This window comes from Malus domestica, chromosome 17 (genome assembly GCF_042453785.1).
Source record: "Malus domestica chromosome 17, GDT2T_hap1".
NCBI classification, from domain to species: domain Eukaryota; kingdom Viridiplantae; phylum Streptophyta; class Magnoliopsida; order Rosales; family Rosaceae; genus Malus; species Malus domestica.
In genome coordinates this window covers 31,213,039-31,222,182 of record NC_091677.1, presented here as the reverse complement: position 1 = coordinate 31,222,182, position 9,144 = coordinate 31,213,039, and the positions used below count along the sequence as shown (strand labels likewise).

At 43.7% G+C, this 9,144-nt stretch overlaps 1 long non-coding RNA gene across 1 annotated transcript; it reads right to left on the bottom strand.

The window, feature by feature from the left end:
- LOC103409873 (uncharacterized) lies at window positions 1-681 on the bottom strand. Its single transcript, XR_011577783.1, has 3 exons — window positions 534-681; window positions 276-374; window positions 1-90 (listed from the first exon to the last, which is right to left on the bottom strand). It is a non-coding gene; the product is annotated as an uncharacterized lncRNA (long non-coding RNA).
- Between the last annotated feature and the right edge of the window lie 8,463 nt (window positions 682-9,144).

Below are 9,144 nucleotides of genomic sequence, written 5' to 3'. Positions count from 1 at the left end.
AAAAATGTTGATCGAACATAAATTCAAATGAATTTTTATTAATTTTATGACCTTGCTTGCCCACCTCTGGCATTCCAGCTCCACCATTTGCTGCAACAATTTCAGATGAATTTTTATTAATTTATTTGCCAATTTTGTTGAAAACCCACTCGGACATTGCGCATTGGAACAACCCCATGTCCGAAATTGGGTCTGAAATCGCACACATTGAGATCCTTGGAGCTCTGCTAATGGACTAAAAGGAAAAGGCCCCATTGAAAGGATGAGATTCTTACATTGATTGTAGGGTCGGTTGAATCATCAAGGACTTGGATCACGACACGGTCGGACGGCCATGGAAGTCCACATGCAGCTCCGATGGAGACCTTGTAGACCTGACCCCATACACAAAAAGCACCACACTTTAAAGGCTTTTTTCTCTCACAAACCCAGAAAATAAAAATGCAAAAACAATCATATCTATAACTATATATATATATATATATATGTATATGTATATGTATGTATGTATGTATATGTGTGTATGTGTGCACCTCTCTTTCATTGAACATGGGGATTTGGATGAGAACAACAAGGAAATTGGAGCTTCCTACTTCAAGGTCGTCCTGAATGGGCTCGTATTTATAGCGTTCTTCTGGTTTCATAGCGTTCTTCTGGTTTCTTCCAGAAGAGCTTGACCAGAACGATGACCACTCCCATATAAACCCTCTCAAAGAAGAGCATGAGAGACATGGCCAATGAGACATATCTATTTAGGGATTGCGATTGTGGGATGTGGAAATGGGGAGATCCGAATGAGGTATCGGGATAGTGACGAGAATGGAGACGAGGGAGACAGTTTAACTTTAACGGGAGGAGACGACGTCGTACGGCACAACCAACAACAACACAGGGGAGAGGAAGGCCAAAAGGCCAAAAAAAAAAAAAACAACTTTTCGCGACGCATGTACACATGCGTTGCTCAAAATAGCTTTGCGCGACGTAGGTACATATGCGTCGCACAAAACTGCTTTGCAAATACCTACATCGTGCAAAGATGTTTTGCGCGACGCAGGTGTATGTACGTCGCTGTTTGGACCCAAATTTACACCATCGGCCCGTGTAATCAAGACCGTAGAGTAAACATAGTTCTCAACCGTCGGATGAAAAAATGAAGATATTTTTGTTAAAAGATAATATTATGGTTTTTATCATAATCATCTTTTAATTTGAATTATCTTGGCATATTCTTAAACGGGATGGATAGGATGCAGATTATATCCTCAAGTAGGAGGTAGAGTTCAAATTAATTTGGATGTTTAGCAATGAACGTGCAGATTGAAAAGCTTGAGGATTTAATGATTTTAAAGTCATGGTCTTGGATAATGATGGGATAAGGAACCTAGGTAGACTAGGTCTTTTTACATGGTGATGGATGTTGTCAGATGGGTTTAAAATTTATTGATGGAGTTTTGATGATAAGAAGTCTAGGTAGGCTAGGCTTTTTATGAGATATGATAAAGCCTAACGTTTATTAGGTTTGAAAAGTCACAAAAGCTGGAGGATAGGCTTTGGCATTTCACACGGATCAATTTTACAGAGTCAGAGTTGCAGTCGAACTTTACACAGTTATCTAGCCGTGCCAAGCAAGTACAAAATACTATAAATACAAGATGTTCTGCGATAGAAAGGGATCTCCAATTCAACACACAAAACTGCCCTGCGCAAACCCTCTCAACAATTTTGAGATTTTTTATTTTCTCTTTTCGCTGACACATCTTCCGTTGGCATCAACAGCACTGTGAAAGCAATCGGTGATATCTTAAGTCGACATAGATAGCTCTGTCACCGTAGAATCAACCGATCTAGCAGCATCTTCCGTTGGCATCAACAGCACTGCGGCGAGGACGGTTGGTTACCTATCCAAGTCTCGGTCGAGAAGGATTTCCAAATCCTTATTGGTCGAGGTCATCTCATTAGCCTTCTCGGCGAAGTGAGGTGTTACAAGTTATTACATTCGGCACATTGAAAGCCGAATTTGATATTGAACTTCGTAGAACTAGCAGCCTTGTCTTCAGGCTCTAGAACCCGAAGGCCGAGAGTGTTCCTTCCTCGGCCGCAGTCACGAGATTCAGAAGTCAGCAGCGCACCCAACGCAACATCAACAAATTTAGCCGACGAGTTGGCACGCCCCGCATTCACCGAATGACGTAGTTAGCTTATAAATTACTCGGCCTGCGCGCCGCGCAGGCTTGGTAGTTTTTAGGGTCAACATTTTGGCACGCCCAGTGGGACCCAATGCTAAAACTACGAAGTTCACATGATCTATCTTGATCAGGCTTCATGGGATGAGTGTCATCGCCTATTAACGAAGCAAAAACAACTCCTCGAGAGTTTGGGAAGAATTTATGAAAGGCAAGAGGCCGGGGGGGCAAATTTCCGCTCCGGCCACAACTAATATTCGGCTTAAGAAAATGGTTAATTTGGGCGAAGAACAAAGGCCACCTATTTTTTCGGTCGAGACTGAAAGTGTGGTAGGCCTAGAAGAAAAAGTTCAAGTTCTTGAGCCAAATACAAAAATTGACTCAGAAAATGATTCGTCAGAGGAATGTTCCAATGACGAACAGGGCCGAGACATAAGCCTAGCCGAAAAAATCACGCCAATTGATATGATTATTGGTGATAAAGCCGATATGGAGAAATACCGTTCAGCTAAGTTATTTAAGTCGCAAGTCAAAATTGACGAAATTATTATGCCTGGGAGGCATAATAATTGTTCAACACATTCGGCGACCGATAAAAAATCTTTTGTCAAGCCGAGCATATTTGGAGATGATTTTTTATTCGGCTCAATGCAAAATTTGATTGGCTGTGTTGATATACAAAGATCTCGACTTGGAATAAAACATCGTTGGCCTCCTCCTCTTGATAGCTCGGCCACTTTTGTTTTCTTTTATTAAGAAAAGGAATAAATTATTTTTCTTAATCATCTGGCTAATTAAGCCGATGCATAAGAAAATAAGGGGGGCAATATCCAAAAGGAATAGATTTCGGCTGTCTAGGCCGAGGCAGATTCAGGAAATCGGCTGTTTAGACCGAGGTAATTTGTTTGCCGAGATATCCAAAAGGAATAGATTTCGGCTGTCTAGGCCGAGGCAAATTCAGGAAATCGGCTGTTTAGACCGAGGTAATTTGTTTGTCGAGATATCCAAAAGGAATAGATTTCGGCTGTCTAGGCCGAGGCAGATTCAGGAAATCGGTTGTTTAGGCCGAGGTAATTTGTTTGCCGAGCTCGGCGAATTTGGATACGTGCATGCGAAGTTTTTCCTAGTGATGGCAGACTTATTCAACAAAAGTAGATATTTAATTAGATATAGGCTTTAGCCTATGGATGTGGCTGATGGGGAATTGTCAGAATACCATTGGAAAGACAAATATAAATATTTTATATATGTAAGACTCGGCCATGAATTTTAATAGTGGAAGTTGGGTTGTCAAATCTAAGAGTCAGGATATTTAATGAGCTTCGGCCTTTGATCAGTATATATATACGTATATAGGCTGGCCGAGATGACAGGAAAATTCTTCTCGACCCCAATTTTCTCGACCTTCTGGCAGAGTTGTCGAGCCTGGTATGGAGTTGTGGTAGTCGAGGAAAGCCGCAGTGTTGGCAGAACATACATGTTATTGCTGAGGAATAAAGTTTCTTCCTCGGCAATACGAAGAAATGTTGTTGGCTACGAACAGTTAATTTCCTTAACCATTCGGCTTACAAGCCGAAGCTTAAGGAAACTAGGGGGCAATGTTTGGACCCAAATTTACACCATCGGCCCGTGTAATCAAGGCCGTAGAGTAAACATAGTTCTCAACCATCGGATGAAAAAATGAAGATATTTTTGTTAAAAGATAATATTATGGTTTTTATCATAATCATCTTTTAATTTGAATTATCTTGGCATATTCTTAAACGGGATGGATAGGATGCAGATTATATCCTCAAGTAAGAGGTACAGTTCAAATTAATTTGGATGTTTAGCAATGAACGTGCAGATTGAAAAGCTTGAGGATTTAATGATTTTAAAGTCATAGTCTTGGATAATGATGGGATAAGGAACCTAGGTAGACTAGGTCTTTTTACATGGTGATGGATGTTGTCAGATGGGTTTAAAATTTATTGATGGAGTTTTGATGATAAGAAGTCTAGGTAGGCTAGGCTTTTTATGAGATATGATAAAGCCTAACTTTTATTAGGTTTGAAAAGTCACAAAAGCTGGAGGATAGGCTTTGGCATTTCACACGGATCAATTTTATAGAGTCAGAGTTGCAGTCGAACTTTACACAGTTATCCAGCCGTGCCAAGCAAGTACAAAATACTATAAATACAAGATGTTCTGCGATAGAAAGGGATCTCCAATTCAACACACAAAACTGCCCTGCGCAAACCCTCTCAACAATTTTGAGATTTTTTATTTTCTCTTTTCGCTGACACATCTTCCGTTGGCATCAACAGCACTGTGAAAGCAACCGATGATATCTTAAGTCGGCATAGATAGCTCTGTCACCGTAGAATCAACCGATCTAGCAGCATCTTCCGTTGGCATCAACAGCACTGCGGCGAGGACGGTTGGTTACCTATCCAAGTCTCGGTCGAGAAGGATTTCCAAATCCTTATTGGTCGAGGTCATCTCATTAGCCTTCTCGGCGAAGTGAGGTGTTACAAGTTATTACATTCGGCACATTGAAAGCCGAATTTGATATTGAACTTCGTAGAACTAGCAGCCTTGTCTTCAGGCTCTAGAACCCGAAGGCCGAGAGTGTTCCTTCCTCGGCCGCAGTCGCGAGATTCAGAAGTCAGCAGCGCACCCAACGCAACATCAACAAATTTACTCCTCGGCCGAACTCGGCCGACGAGTTGGCACGCCCCGCATTCACCGAAGGACGTAGTTAGCTTATAAATTACTCGGCCTGCGCGCCACGCAGGCTTGGTAGTTTTTAGGGTCAACAGTCGTGTAAAGCTATTTTGCACAACACATGTGTACCTACATCGTGCAAAGTTTTTTTTTTTTTTGTCCTTTCGCTTTTCTTTTGGGATTCTTGAAATGCCTTTTTCTTTTGTGGTATCCACTTATGTACTGTTTTAAATTGACGATCGAATCAGTTTGTTGTATTCATATAGGATCAAAGAGTGTAGTTGTAAAAAAATCATCAAAATTGGAGTTAAAATAATCGTTAAATCATGATTTTTCGATTATAATCGTTGAAAAGTTTTGTCCCGTTACTTGATCTTTGAATGTTTGTTTTTTTGCGATTTTTGGCGTATGCGATCTCGACATATATACAAACAAGTTTGACAGTTAGATCGTTGAAACTAATGTCCTTGAAACAAAAATTTCACCCCTACTCAGTGCTTGTAATTCTACAGACATCTGCTTCACATGCTTCAACGATCAAGTCAAAATTCCAGCATCGGAAAACTTGACTGTAGACATCGAAATTTCGGTAAATAAATGTTGACCGATAAATCAAAGTGTCAACGCTCATGTATTACATAAATTTTACACGTAGCGTGTGACTCAACGAAAATTGAAATGAGTTGGAAAAGTCATCAAATAGGACACGTGTCAACACCTGGCAGAAACGACTTATTTCATCTGGGATATTATATTCAAAATTAGGCCTTGGAAAATTCTATAAATACAAGCCCATTTCATTCATTTTAGAGGACCAATAGATATTACACCTTGAAGCTCTGAAGCTCTGAAACCCCGAAGCTCTCAAGCATCTAGGTTCCCGAAGAATCAAGAAAGCCTTCTTCGTTCTTTGTTCATCGTTCTTCCAAGATCAAGCCCCAACGGCCCTTTGGATCAACAATCATCCACCAATTCAAGATCAAGCCCCGACGGCCCTTGAAGAAAGTGTTCTTCGTTCTTCGTTCATCGTTCTTCCAAGATCAAGCCCCGACGGCCCTTGGATCAACCATCCACCAATTCAAGATCAAGCCTCGACGGCCCTTGAAGAAAGCACCATCGTTCATCATCTGTTCATCCAAGATCAAGCCCCAACGGCCCTTTGGATCAACAACGTCGACAAATCCACACATCCAACTGTTCTTCAAGATCAAGCCCAAAAGCCCTTGAAGATTCGTTCATCACTGTTCTTCAAGATCAAGCCCAAAAGCCCTTGAAGATCCGTTCGTCACTGTTTTTTCAAAGATCAAGCCCAAAAAACCCCCTCTGAAGATCCGCTCAAATCCACCTTCAAGATCAAGTCTACGGCCCTTGAAGAACGTTCATCCTTAGATCAAGCCCAACGACCCTTTGGATCAATCGCACATCCACAAATACACACCTTACGGAGATCGAATTAGAGGATCAAAATAGAGAGAGATTGTAACCCAAAATCATCAAATACAAATATTTGTTTGTGCACGTTTGTTCTTATCTCTTTCGTTTCAGGAATTTTCCGTGTTCACAAATTGGCACGCCCAGTGGGACATCTCTACCTCTCATCTCTTCCTCCGTTCAAGGAATATAAGCACACTTCCAAAATCAATGACGTCAAGGAAGGCTCAAGCTGTTCCCGTAACCGGCGCAAAGAACAAAGGCGCCCTCGTCGCAAGTGGTGTCACGTTGGGTATCACAAGCCTGTGCATCAACTCTGCCAGGGGAACGAGAGTACCCCAGGCACGAGCCTGTGATCACCTTAGCCTCACTAAGGGCACCAAGGGGGGAAAGACCAAGGGGATACTCCGAATCCATGCTCTCCGATGACGATTCAAGCGGCAGTTCAGCCATGCAAGTCATGACCGCTGGAGTAACTTCAATCGAGGAACAGCTTGCTCAAATGAATGAAGCAATCGCAAGACTAACTCGAACTGTGGAAGAAAAAGACTTGCAAATCGCGGCATTAGTCAACCGACTGGAGGCGCAGGACAGCGAGAAACCCGACCCAGAGGATGATCCACTAAAGGGAGCTGGCGGAGACGAAGAACCCCCGGTGAAGAAAATCGATGGGAAGCCGAAACCAGACCAAGCAGCGGCACTCATGGGATCTCTTTCTATCCAGCAGCTGCAAGAGATGATCACCAACACCATCAAGGCACAGTACGAAGGGAGCTCATATACCTCCGGGTTGTACTCAAAGCCGTATTCAAAAAAGATCGACGCCTTAAGGATGCCGAGGGGTTATCAACCACCAAAGTTCATGCAATTTGATGGAAAGGGAAACCCGAAACAGCACGTTGCCCACTTCGTTGAAACTTGCAACAACGCAGGAACCGAAGGGGACTACCTCGCCAAGCAGTTTGTGCGCTCGCTGAAAGGAAACGCCTTTGAGTGGTACACGGATCTGGAGCCTGAATCCATCAACAGTTGGGAGCAATTGGAGCGGGAATTCCTCAATCGCTTCTACAGCACCCGCCGCACTGTGAGCATGCTAGAACTAACAAGCACAAAGCAGTGGAAGGACGAGCCAGTCATGGACTACATCAACCGATGGCGTAATCTAAGCCTCGACTGTAAGGACAGACTCTCCGAGATTTCTTCAATCGAGATGTGCATCCAGGGCATGCAATGGGGTTTACAATACATCTTTCAAGGTATCAAACCACGAACTTTTGAAGAATTAGCCACCCGTGCCCACGACATGGAGTTGAGCATCGCCCACCATGGAAAGAAGGAGCCAATCACCGATTTCAAAAGGGATAAGGTGTTCACTTCAAGAGCAGACAATCATGGGAAAAAGCTCGCCAAGGAAGCTTTTACCACCAATACCACCCCTATCAAGACCTCGTCCGCGCCCGTCAAAATCTCTTTCAATAAAGCAAGGGAGATAAAAAAAGGTGAGCCTTCCCACACCCAAGATAGGTACAAAAACACCTTGAGGGAATTGGAGCAGAAGGTATACCCTTTTCCGGACTCCGACATGGACGCAATGCTGGACGACCTACTGGAGAAGAAGGTGATTGAGTTACCTGAATGCAAACGCCCTGAAGAAATGAATCGCATCAATGATCCCAAGTACTGCAAGTACCATCGTATCGTGGGTCATCATGTGGGCAAGTGTTTCATCCTAAAAGAACTCATCATGAAGTTGGCACAACAAGGACGGATTGAGCTCGACCTAGAAGACACAGCTGCGACGCACACCACTACGGTCGTGTTCGGATCCTTTGATCCCGTGCTTCTTCAAGAAATGCCTGACCATGCTCGGCAATACTCAAACCACACTGCACATTCTGCACCACTGTCACTGGGGGCAAGCAACCAGGACGCACCTACTGACGATGATAGAGGATGGACATTGGTGACCTATAAGAGGACGAGGAAACCAAAACCGCAAGCTATAAAGCAAAAGAGGGAACAAGGGAGAAAGCACCGCCGTCGCGGCAATAAGAAGCCTAAGAGAAACATAAGAGCTGCTAAGCCAATATATGCTGGGGAACCTGCGGAGCAAAAGCCACGCATTCCCGTCTCATTGCACGAGTACTTCCCGGATGACTTTTTCCAACATTGCACTATCACCGCATGTCACGTGGTCGAAGTAGAAACGGAAGAACCTTCAAAGGGCAAAATTGTCGCCGCTAAGGGAGAAAATACTCCGACACCTGAAGAAGGTCTGCCAATACACTTTAGCATCGAGGAAGCGCTACAATTGCCAAAGGAGATACGAAGGGCATTGGCAACAGTTTTAGCGAGTCCAAACGATCACGAAGTGCAAGAAAGCAAGAACGAAGGCTTGAGGCCTCGGCCACACGAGTGTGCCACATGCTGTGCCACCGAGGACATAATCCACTTCGCCGACGAAGACTTGTTGCTAGGATCCAAGCTTCACAACCGACCTCTCTTCGTCTCTGGGTACGTAAGGGAGCATAAAGTCAGCCGCATGCTTGTGGACGGCGGGTCAGCCATAAATATCATGCCAAAGTCAACAATGACCGCAATCGGCATCAAGGTGGATGAACTATCCCTAAGCCGTCTACTAATCCAAGGTTTTAACCAAGGAGGACAAAGAGCGATGGGCATGATCCGAGTGGAGATGACCATTGGTGAACTCAAGTCAAGCGTGATGTTCCACGTGATTGATGCAAGAACTTCCTACGGTCTGCTCTTAGGAAGGCCTTGGATCCATGCAAACTGAGTGGCACCGTCCACCCTTCACCAATGT